Genomic DNA, 12864 nt, shown 5'->3' with positions numbered 1-12864 from the left:
CCTACTTCCTGTTACCATCCACCTTAGACGCACAGTTCGGGACCCCCAACTCGAGATCCGCCGGTTTTGACATCGACATTGGTGCTTTCATTGAGAGTTCCGCTGTGTGATCGGCAAAAGGATCGATGGCTCGTCTGTAGATTAACTGCGACGTCGACATCTTCGTCACTGGCTCGACTGGTCACCTTGGCTTGACCGAGGACTATGCCCTGCCTCCGATCTTCATGTTCGGACGAGGTCCTTCATCAACACCAACTCCGATCTCTATCAAGATCATGGATGAATCGTCCATGGAGCCCGGGGGCTCAACGTCAACAATGCCCTCGGGCGACCATGCTGTTTTTCTAGACAGCGAACGCGTATCCGCCGCCACCGCCTCCTCGTGTGTCGTTTTAACGATCGCTTCGGTGAAATTGTGCGGAGTCGAGTCTACAACAACCCTGGAAAATTTCATTGAGTTTCGATGGAGGAATCTCTGACAATCTACGATATACCAGAGCCCTGTCAAATCTGGACGGGAATCTGGATGAGTTTAGGGCGTGGTCTCCAGAGCCCAGCTCGGAGGTCCTTTGGAAGATCCAACCCTTCATCTACTGCGGAATTCCCATATCTACCACCCCTCCGAATTTTAGCTCGATCCGACGGTTCAAACTCCGGAAACCTTCCGATGAGTGGACCAATTTTCGGATCTGTTTTCTGCGCGAATACGGATCGGACCCGAATTCATGTTTCTTTATGAACGTGATAGTGGACAACCTTTTTAGAGGAATTATCTTCTAGGGTATTGTGCGCCGTTTTTAAACACGTGCCCATAAATTTTTAAGCCTCCCCTGAGGTCATCTTCATCATCATGCTGGTGTCAAACCCGTCCGGCAATATTGTCCCAAGGCTGCCGACCTGCGCTAGACACATCGTCGCTTTGTTGAGCCGAGCTCAACTTCTTCGGATCATCATCTCGGCAAGCCGAACAAGAGTTCGGCATAGCGAAGGATAAATTATCACCAACATCGCCGCCCCATGGATTACACGGAGCAGACACACCGGCATCACCGCATGGTCACTTCATCAAACCAGCATTGGCCGCGTCACAAGTTACGACCCGGGTCGGCATGGCCGCACCGTTGCTTCTTCGAGCCAATGTCCATCACGTCGAACTACTTCAACACCTCGGCTGACATGGAAGCTACAACTACTCCTCACCGGCCTGCTCCGTCACCTCGGCTAGACCGATGACTTGGCTATTTCTTCATCAACATACTCCGGTGACTTCGGCGTCACCAGCCGACCAACTTCGTCACGTCAGCTGGACCGAGGGCTTTGCCTCGGCAAGCCAACCTTTGCCAGCATCGCCATGCCGTCACTTTATCGCCCATCAGGCGATGGGTGTGCGGATCGAGTCCCAATTTTGGGAATCACCTTTCTTCGGATTTCTACAACAAATAAACCAGGTGCTATTAATCCTAGTATTTTTTGCTTGTTTGGGTTCATTTTTCCCAAGGAATTATTACTCTGGTTTGTCCATCATATGTACACAGATCTATCAAATGGTGGACACATTAACAACGGTTGCATGGTGGTTCGGTCAGTTCCCGTATATAGTCCGGCGAACGCCGCATCCGGGACTCGGACCGACTTGTGAATTCAGGCTTTGCCACGCCTTTACTACATCACGCCGACGCCCGGCATCGACATTGACTTCGGCGCCAGGCCATATTTCTTTTATTGCTTAGTTTGCATAAATTATTTATTATGCAACGATTTTTTATACTATTATCTCTGGTTTGCACCATTTTTTGTGCACAGGAAAATGATCCGGGTTGGGCAGTATCGTCAACCCGACGTACTGACATACCACGCCACCTCGGCTAGACGGGGGGCTTCGTCAACATATCATTACCCCATGCCAGGGACTTCGGCATCACTCTGCCGGCCTGCATTGACCGTGCTATGTCACCACTTCGGAGTGCCGAGCTCTTTGCTCCGCCACCTTGGGACTGGCTTGGGGAATGGAACCTTGCCCCGCATCAAGCTCGGACCGTGTCATCAATACCGAACACATTAACCAGCTAAGTTGCCTTCATGCTCAATGTTTTAAATTTTTAACTTGTGTTCGGTTCGACCAAGCATTATACCTTTTTGGAAAAAGTTGCTTGTAAAAAATCTCCTTGTCAAAACGTTGTTTGTGACACACAAATTCAAATACCCCGTTTACTTGGGGGCTTCCTTTATGAAGCTTTTCCTCTTTCATATGATTATACTTGTACGGCTTCGTTCCTTGTTCGTGTATTACGCCACAATATGCACCATATTGACTTAAGCGATTTGCAAGCTGGGTTGCCTCGCTCTTGTGTTTACCCCTATGTTCCCGATTGTTCCGCTAGGGAGTAAAGGGGCACCTGTGCGATTGTCACGATCGGGTCATCCGAGGCGGACCTCAGACTGGGTGAAGCCGAAAGCTAGCGCTCTTATTGTTTTCGACTATGGTCGGCACACAACGGAACTCATGAGTACAAAAAATCTATTGCACAAGTCTCATAGTAATAATGAGCACCGAAGAAAGGTATCGGTGAGGGTACTATTTTCTTCAAAGATGCTTCTTACACTTCGTCAGTAATATAGCATAAGTTCCCTAAGCACGCTTTGTCTGTTACAGCCTTATGGTCTGATTGCCTGGTTATCGGAAACACCGTCGATATTCTCGACAGGTGGAGTACATAACATTTTTCGGCCCTTGACCGAAGAGGGATAAGCCGACGGTCGGTTAAGACGCGTATAAAGTTCTGGTGAACACAGATATGATATAAGTACTTTGGTACATACAATCATTATACATAAAATTCTTTTACCCAAGTCACTTGGGGGCTCTTAAATGTATATGAGCCGTTTTATAGTAAGTGTTCTTCTTCTTAGTTGTTGCAAAGTTATTATTGTTATTATTATTATTATTATTATTTATCACTCCTTTTTTCGACACGAGTGTGTGGTCACTAGCCGGGAGCCTAATTTCCCTCTCAAAGCCGCTAGAGTTTAGTTTGCTAAACTGGCCTAAAGAGAAGTACTCCGCCTTCGGGATAGGAGGTTGAAGCCGTAGGCTGACCCGCTTGAAGTCTTTAGATAGGATGTGTCATGTTAAAACACGACAGAAGCACTTTTTTTTCTAAAGTCCAATTTTCAGATTGGCACCGAACACTTGATCTTGTTTGGACGGCAGGTTTTCACTGACCTTTTTTGGTTTTCCAAGCCTATGTCACTTTTTTTTAACTATTTGTGTGTTTCCAGCATAAGTCTCGCAGTGCAATGCCGGACACCTTTAGAGATTCGGCAAAAAACATTCTCGGACACTACTATATATGCATCGGTTTCGAATTGTGTCTTCGGTCAATAGTTGGGTTGCCCGACTCCTGTGCTTGCCTCCTATGTTCCGCTTTGTTCGGCTAGGTGTGCAAAGGGAGAACCACTGCGATTGTGCTTCCAGCTCGCATGGTTGATCACCTCAGTGGAGAAAGCCGAAAACTGACTGTCACAATAGGCGTAAACTGGTCAGCGATCCGATGGCTATGTTAAAATGACGGGCAACATTGGCCGAAGTGTTTACGGCTTGACCTCGGATGTCGCTGAACACTAACCGGGGGCTCATAGCTAGCTTCCCTAATTTAAAGCTCCTATGACTAAGCGAAAGTTATAAACCCCACATATCTGATTGCCTCGTTTCTGCTAACACAACCGCCTTTGGGCACCGAGACGTCGGCTAAGGGTTTTTTTGATATTGTGGAAACACCCTGTGTAGTATCTACCAAGGGGTAGAGGCCGACGATGGGCCACTTTCAACTGATAAACGGTCGCAATGGAGTCAGAATAATGATGTAAAGTACTTGGATACATAGAATCATTACACATAATCTGTGATTTTACTCTGGATATCGATCCTTAATTCGGCCACCCATGCCCACATTAAGGCTCGGGGGCTGCTGGGCTTTGCGCTCATTATTTACAAATATTAAAGGGGCACATCGATCCCCTGATCTGGTGTTGCCACCCGACCAGTGTCTCGGGGGCTACTGTATTGCCTATTCAATGCAGAAAATTCAAAGGGCTCAGTGTTCGGCTTGATCGAACTATGGGAAGACGCGTCTTCGGACAACAATAAGTACCATCTGGACCTATCTAGCATCAAGCTAATATATCACGGCGACTTCTCACGACCCTCTCTCAGGGGCCCATTCGCTGATCACTATTATCTCTAATATATTACACTGCATTTTATTCCTATGTATGATGCCGAGCTAGGAGTTGATCCTCAGGCCAATTTCGCGCATCGACCTGAGTCTCAGGGGCTACTGGGAATAGCGGTTTTATGCTTGCCTTAATGTGCATCTCGGGTTTTAGACCGATACACACCTTGAGGGCTACTGGATATACATCGACAGAGAATAAACTGCACCAGTTAAAAATATTCAAAAAAAGTCAGCCCGTGGTCGGGGTGGTGCACCACCTTGGAAGCAGTCCGACATAAAGCTCGGGCGCTAGTGGCTAGCTCCATAGAGGGCATTTCCGGCATTAAGCTCGGCTAAACTCCTTCAACTTTTTTGGACCAAGATGATCTATGACATCTTGGATATAGTCCGGCGTTGGAGCTTGGACACAGTCCGGCGTTGGAGCTTGGACACAGTCCGGCGTTAGACCTCGGATACATTTCGGCGTTGGAGCTCAGAAGCAGTCCGGCATTGGTGCTCGGCTGCAAAAGATACCTCGAATGCAGTCCGACGTTAGAGCTCGGACGCAAGAGGACACTGCCTCCCGAGAACAACTTCAAACCCGAGGTGTGGCATAAAAATAACAAGGAATTGATAAAGGCCGGAAACTTAAGGGGATCCTCAGATACCTGACGTGTAAACTCTTCGTATTCACTTTGGTGATCCTCAAGATCGAAGATGAGAAGATTTGTTGAACCAGTTTTCAAGGCCGACGACCGAAGATGAAGAACAGTTCGGAAGAATCGAGGAGCGTCCCTAACTTGAAGACCAGTTCAGGGGGCTACTGATGGTGTCCTAGACTAGGGGGTACTCACCACGTTGCTACCTCTTGAGCACTGCGTTGGATTTCCCCAAAGAGGAGAGGATGATGCAGCAAAGTAGCATAAGTATTTCCCTCAGTTTTTGAGAACTAAGGTATCAATCTAGTAGGAGGCTATGCGCGAGTCCCTTGTACCTACACAAAAACAATAGCTCAATGCAACCAACACGCTTAGGGGTTGTCAATCCCTTCACGGTCACTTACGAAAGTGAGATCTGATAGAGAAAATAAATAATATTTTTGGTATAGAGATGCAAAGTAAAAAGTAAAAGCAAAGTAAAAGCAAAGCAATAATAAAGTAATGGAGATTGATATGATGAGAAAGAGACCCGGGGGCCATAGGTTTCACTAGTGGCTTCTCTCAAGAGCGTAAGTATTCTACGGTGGGTGAACAAATTACTGTTGAGCAATTGATAGAATTGAGCATAGTTATGAGAATATCTAGGTATGATCATGTATATAGGCATCACGTCTGAGACAAGTAGACCGACTCCTGCCTGCATCTACTACTATTACTCCACTCATTGACCGCTATCCAGCATGCATCTAGAGTATTACGTTAAAAACAGAGTAACGCCTTAAGCAAGATGACATGATCTAGAGGGATAGTTTCATGCAATATGATAAAAACCCCATCTTATTATCCTCGATGGCAACGATACAATACATGCCTTGCTTCCCCTTCTGTCACTGGGAAAGGACACCGCAAGATTGAACCCAAAGCTAAGCACTTCTCCCATGGCAAGAACAACCAATCTAGTAGGCCAAACCAAACTGATAATTCGAAGAGACTTGCAAAGATAACCAATCATACATAAAAGAATTCAGAGAAGATTCAAATATTATTCATAGATAGACTTGATCATAAACCCACAATTCATCGGTCTCAATAAACACACCGCAAAAAGAAGATTACATCGAATAGACCTCCACGAGAGAGGGGGAGAACATTGTATTGAGATCCAAAAAGAGAGAAGAAGCCATCTAGCTACTAACTAAGGACCCGTAGGTCTGAAGTAAAACTACTCACACTTCATCGGAGGGGCTTGGATGATGATGTAGAAGCCCTCCATGATCGATGCCCCCTCCGGCGGAGCTCCGGAACAGACCCCAAGATGGGATCTCATGGATACAGAAAGTTGCAGTGGTGGAATTAGGTTTTTGGCTCCGTCCCCGATCGTTTGGGGGTACGTGGATATATATGGGAGGAAGAAGTACGTCGGTGGAGCTTCGAGGGGCCCACGAGGCAGGGGGCGCGCCCTAGGGGGGGGGGGGCGCCCTCCACCCTCGTGGCCGCCTTGTGGCTTTCTTGATGGAGGGTCCAAGTCTCCTGTATCTTATCTGATGAGAAAATCACGTTTCCGAAGGTTTCATTCCGTTTGGACTCCGTTTGATATTCTGTTTCTCCGAAACACTGAAATAGGCAAAAAATAGCAATTCTGGGCTGGGCCTCCGGTTAATAGGTTAGTCCCAAAAATAATATAAAAGTGAAAAATAAAGCCCAATATCGTCCAAAACAGTAGATAATATAGCATGGAGCAATCAAAAATTATAGATATGTTGGAGACGTATCAAGCATCCCCAAGCTTAATTCCTGCTCGTCCTCGAGTAGGTAAATGATAAAAACAGAATTTTTGACGCGGAGTGCTACTTGGCATAATTTCAATGTAATTCTTATTAATTGTGGTATGAATATTTAGATCCTAAAGATTCAAGACAAAAGTTCATATTGACATAAAAATGATAATACTTCAAGCATACTAACTAAGCAATTATGTCTTCTCAAAATAACATGGCCAAAGAAAGTTCATCCCTACAAAATCATATAGTTTAGTCATGTTTCATTTTCGTCACACAAGAATGCTCTCATCATGCACAACCCCGATGACAAGCCAAGCAATTGTTTCATACTTTAGTAATTTCAAACCTATAAACTTTCACGCAATATATGAGCGCGAGCCATGGACATAGCACTATGGGTGGAATAGAATATAATGAGGGGGGTTATGTGGAGAAGACAAAAAAGGAGAAAGTCTCACATCAATGAGGCTAATCAATGGGGTATGGAGATGCCCACCGATTGATGTTAATGCAAGGAGTAGGGATTGCCATGCAACAGGTGCACTAGAGCTATAAATGTATGAAAGCTCAACAAAAGAAATTAGTGGGTGTGCATCCAACTTGCTTGCTCACGAAGACCTAGGGCACTTGAGGAGGCCCATTGTTGGAATATACAAGCCAAGTTCTATAATGAGAAATTCCAACTAGTATATGGAAGTGATAATATGAGAGACTCTCTACTATGAAGATCATGGTGCTACTTTGAAGCACAAGTGTGGTAAAAGGATAGTAACATTGTCCTTTCTCTCTTTTTCTCTCATTTTTTTGGGCCTTCTCTTTTTTTATGGACTTTCCTTTTTTGGGCCTTCTCTTTTTTATGGCCTTCCCTTTTTTTATTCCTCACTTGGGACAATGCTCTAATAATGATGGTCATCACACTTCTATTTATTTACAACTCAATGATTACAACTCGATGCTAGAACAAAGATGACTCTATATGAATGCCTCCGGCGGTGTAACGGGATATGCAATGAACCAAGAGTGACATGTATGAAAGAATTATGAACGGTGGCTTTGCCACAAATACTATGTGAACTACATGATCATGCTAAGCAATATGACAATGATGAATGTGTCATGATGAACGGAATGATGGAAAGTTGCATGGCAATATATCTCGGAATGGCTATGGAAATGCCATAATAGGTAGGTATGGTGGCTTTTTTGAGGAAGATATAAGGAGGTTTATGTGTGAAAGAGTGTATCATATCACGGGGTTTGGATGTACTGGCGAAGTTTGCGCCAACTCTCAATGTGAGAAAGGGCAATGCACGGTACCAAAGAGGCTAGCAAGGATGGAAGAGTGAGAGCGCGTATAATCCATGGACTCAACATTAGTCATAAAGAACTCACATACTTATTGCAAAAATCTACAAGTCATCAAAAACCTCGGCACTACGTGCATGCTCCTAGGGGGATAGATTGGTAGGAAAAGACCATCGCTCGTCCCCGACCGCCACTCATAAGGAAGACAATCAAATAACACCTCATGTTTCAAATTTGTTGCATAACGTTACCATACGTGCATGCTACGGGACTTATAAACCTCAATACAAGTATTTCTCAATTTCACAACTACTCAACTAGCATGACTTTGATATTATTACCTCCATATCTCAAAACAATCATCAAGCATCAAACTTCTCTTAGTATTCAACACACTCATAAGAAAGTTTTATTATTAATCTTGCATACCAAGCATATTAGGATTTTAAGCAAATTACCATGCTATTAAGACTCTCAAAATAATCTAAGTGAAGCATGAGAGATCAATAGTTTCTATAAAACAAATCCACCACCATGCTCTAAAAGATATAAGTGAAGCACTAGAGCAAAACTATAAAGCTCAAAAGATATAAGTGAAGCACATAGAGTATTCTAACAAATTCCAAATTATGTATGGCTCTCTCAAAAGTTGTGTACAGCAAGTATGATTGTGGTAGACTAACAAGCAAAGACTCAAATCATAAAAGACACTCCAAGCAAAACACATATCATCTGGTGAATAAAAATATAGCTCCAAGTAAAGTTACCGATAGAAGTAGACGAAAGAGGGGATGCCTTCCGGGGCATCCCCAAGCTTTGGCTTTTAGGTGTCCTTAGATTATCTTGGGGGTGCCATGGGAATCCCCAATCTTAGGCTCTTGCCACTACTTGTTCCATAATCCATCAAATCTTTACCCAAAACTTGAAAACTTCACAACACAAAACTTAAAGTAGAAAACTCGTGAGCTCCGTTAGCGAAAGAAAACAAAAGACCACTTCAAGTTACTGTAATGAACTCATTATTTATTTATATTGGTGTTAAACCTACTGTATTCCAACTTTTCTATGGATTATAAACTATTTTACTAGCCATAGATTCATCAAAATAAGCAAACAACACACGAAAAATAGAATCTTTCAAAAACAGAACAGTCTGTAGTAATCTGTAGCTAGCACAATATCTGGAACCCCAAAAATTGTAAAATAAATTTCTGGACGTGAGTAATTTATCTATTAATCATCTTCAAAAAGAATTAACTAAATATCACTTTCCAAATAAAAATGACAGCAGTTCTCGTGAGCACTATAGTTTCTGTTTTTTACAGCAAGTTCAACAAGACTTTCCCCAAGTCTTCCCAACGGTTCTACTTGGAAAAAACACTAATTAAACACAAAAAACACAACAAAAACAGAGGCTAAATAATTTATTTATTACTAAACAGGATCAAAAAACAAGGAATAAAAATAAAATTGGGTTGCCTCCCAACAAGCGCTATTGTTTAACGCCCCTAGCTAGGCATAATAAGCAAGAATAGATCTAGGTATTGCCATCTTTGGTAGGCAATCCATAAGTGGCTCTCATGATAGATTCATATGGTAATTTTATTTTCTTTCTAGGGAAGTGTTCCATGACCTTTTTTAATGGAAATTGAAATCTAATATTCCCTTCCTTCATATCAATAATCGCACCAACCATTCTAAGGAAAGGTCAACCAAGAATAATAGGGCAAGAAGGATTGCAATCTATATCAAGAATGATAAAATCTACGGGCACATAATTCCTATTTGCAACAATAAGAACATCATTAATTCTTCCCATAGGTTTCTTAATAGTGGAATCCGCAAGATGCATGTTTAGAGAGCAATCACCAAATTCACGGAAATCTAGCAAATCACACAAAGTTTTGGGAATAGTAGAGACACTAGCACCCAAATCACACAAAGCATAAAACTCATAATTTTTAATTTTAATTTTAATAGTAGGTTCCCACTCATCATAAATTTTTCTAGGGATAGAAACTTTCAACTCAAGTTTTTCTTCATAAGATTGCATCAAGGCATCAACGATATGTTCGGTAAAGGCTTTATTTTGACTATAAGCATGAGGAGATTTTAGCAAGTATTGCAAAAAGGAAATACAATCAATCAAAGAGAAATTTTCATAATTAAATTTCTTGAAATCCAATATAGTGGGTTTAGGATCATCTAGGGTTTTATTTCTTTTATTCCCACTTTTATCAATTTCACCATCAAGATCTAAATACTCCGAATTTTTAGAACACCTTCTAGGTAAAGGTAGATCATATTCAGTCCCATCATTATCAAGATTAATATTGCAAAACAAAGATTTAATAGGGGACACATCAATAACTTTTAGATCTTGATCATTATTTTCATAGGAACTAGAAGAACACGCTTTAATAAAGGCATCTTTCATAGCACGTGTCCTAGTGGTTCTTTCTTTGCACTCATTAATGGAAATTCTCATGGCTTTGAGAGACTCATTGATATCATGCTTAGGTGGAATAGATCTAAGTTTCAAAGAATCAACATCAAGAGCAATTCTATCAACGTTCCTAGCCAAATCATCAATCTTAAGCAATTTTTCTTCAATCATAGCACTAAAATTCTTTTGCAAAGAAATAAATTCTTTAATATTAGATTCAAAATAAGGGGGCATATTATTATAATTTCCATCAGAATTGTTGTAGGAATTACCATAATTATTAGAGGGATTACTAGGATAAGGCCTAGGATTAAAATTTCCTCTATATGCGTTGTTACCAAAATTGTTCCTACCAACAAAATTCACATCCATAGATTCATTATTATTCTCAATCAAAGTAGACAAAGGCATATCATTAGGATCGGATGAAACACTCTTATTAGCAAATAATTTCATAAGTTCATCCATCTTTCCACTCAAAACATTAATTTCTTCTATCACATGCACTTTTTTATTAGTGGATCTTTCAGTGTGCCATTGAGAATAATTAACCATAATATTATCTAGGAGTTTAGTAGCATCTCCTAAAGTGATTTCCATAAAAGTGCCTCCCACGGCCGAATCTAAAAGATTTCTAGAAGCAAAATTCAATCCGGCATAAATTTTTTGTATAATCATCCACAAATTCAAACCATGAGTAGGGTAATTACGTATTATTAATTTCATTCTCTCCCAAGCTTGTGCAACATGTTCATGATCTAGTTGTTTAAAATTCATAATATCGTTTCTAAGAGAGATGATCTTAGCGGGAGGAAAATACTTAGAGATAAAAGCATCTTTGCACTTGTTCCATGAATCAATACTATTTTTAGGCAAAGACGAAAACCAAGCTTTAGCACGATCTCTAAGCGAAAAAGGAAATAGCTTCAATTTAACAATATCATTATCGACATATTTCTTCTTTTGCATGTCACACAAATCAATGAAGATATTAAGATGGGTAGCGGCATCTTCACTAGGAAGGCCGGAGAACGGATCTTTCATGACAAGATTCGGCAAAGCAGTATTAATTTCACAAGATTCAGCATTGGTAAGAGGAGCAATCGAAGTGCTAAGGAAATCATTATTGTTGGTATTGGTGAAGTCACACAATTTAGTATTATCTTGAGCCATCGCGACAAACAAGCAATCCAACACACGAGCAAACAAAGAGCAAACGGGCAAAAGAGGCAAATAGAGAGAGAGAGAGGGAGGATAGAGAGAGAGAGAGGGCGAATAAAACGGCAAGGGTGAAGTGGGGGAGAGGAAAACGAGGGGCAAATGGAAAATAATGTAATGCGGGAGATAGGGATTGTGATGGGTACTTGATATGTTGACTTTTGCGCAGACTCCCCGGCAACGGCGCCAGAAATTCTTCTTGCTACCTCTTGAGCACTGCATTGGATTTCCCCGAAGAGGAGAGGATGATGCAGCAAAGTAGCGTAAGTATTTCCCTCAGTTTTTGAGAACCAAGGTATCAATCCAGTAGGAGGCTACACGTGAGTCCCTCGTACCTACACAAAAACAATAGCTCAATGCAACCAACGCGCTTAGGGGTTGTCAATCCCTTCACGGTCACTTACGAAAGTGAGATCTGATAGAGAAGATAAATAATATTTTTGGTATAGAGATGCAAAGTAAAAAGTAAAAGCAAAGTAAAAGCAAAGCAATAATAAAATAATGGAGATTGATATGATGAGAAAGAGACCCGGGGGCCATAGGTTTCACTAGTGGCTTCTCTCAAGAGCATAAGTATTCTACGGTGGGTGAACAAATTACTGTTGAGCAATTGACAGAATTGAGCATAGTTATGAGAATATCTAGGTATGATCATGTATATAGGCATCACGTCCGAGACAAGTAGACCGACTCCTGCCTGCATCTACTACTATTACTCCACTCATCGACCACTATCCAGCATGCATCTAGAGTATTAAGTGAAAAACAGAGTAACGCCTTAAGCAAGATGACATGATGTAGAGGGATAGTTTCATGCAATATGATAAAAAACCCCATCTTGTTATCCTCGATGGCAACGATACAATACGTGCCTTGCTGCCCCTTCTGTCACTGGGAAAGGACACCGCAAGATCGAACCCAAAGCTAAGCACTTCTCCCATGGCAAGAACAACCAATCTAGTAGGCCAAACCAAACTGATAATTCAAAGAGACTTGCAAAGATAACCAATCATACATAAAAGAATTCAGAGAAGATTCAAATATTATTCATAGATAGACTTGATCATAAACCCATAATTCATCGGTCTCAACAGACACACCGCAAAAAGAAGATTACATCGAATAGATCTCCACAAGAGAGGGGGAGAACATTGTATTGAGATCCAAAAAGAGAGAAGAAGCCATCTAGCTACTAACTATGGACCCGTAGGTCTGAAGTAAAACTACTCACACTTCATCGG

The sequence above is a fragment of the Triticum dicoccoides genome, chromosome 1A, assembly GCF_002162155.2.
Source record: "Triticum dicoccoides isolate Atlit2015 ecotype Zavitan chromosome 1A, WEW_v2.0, whole genome shotgun sequence".
NCBI lineage: Eukaryota > Viridiplantae > Streptophyta > Magnoliopsida > Poales > Poaceae > Triticum > Triticum dicoccoides.
The sequence above is the reverse complement of the archived record's forward strand: the minus strand, read 5'-3'. Positions refer to the sequence as shown.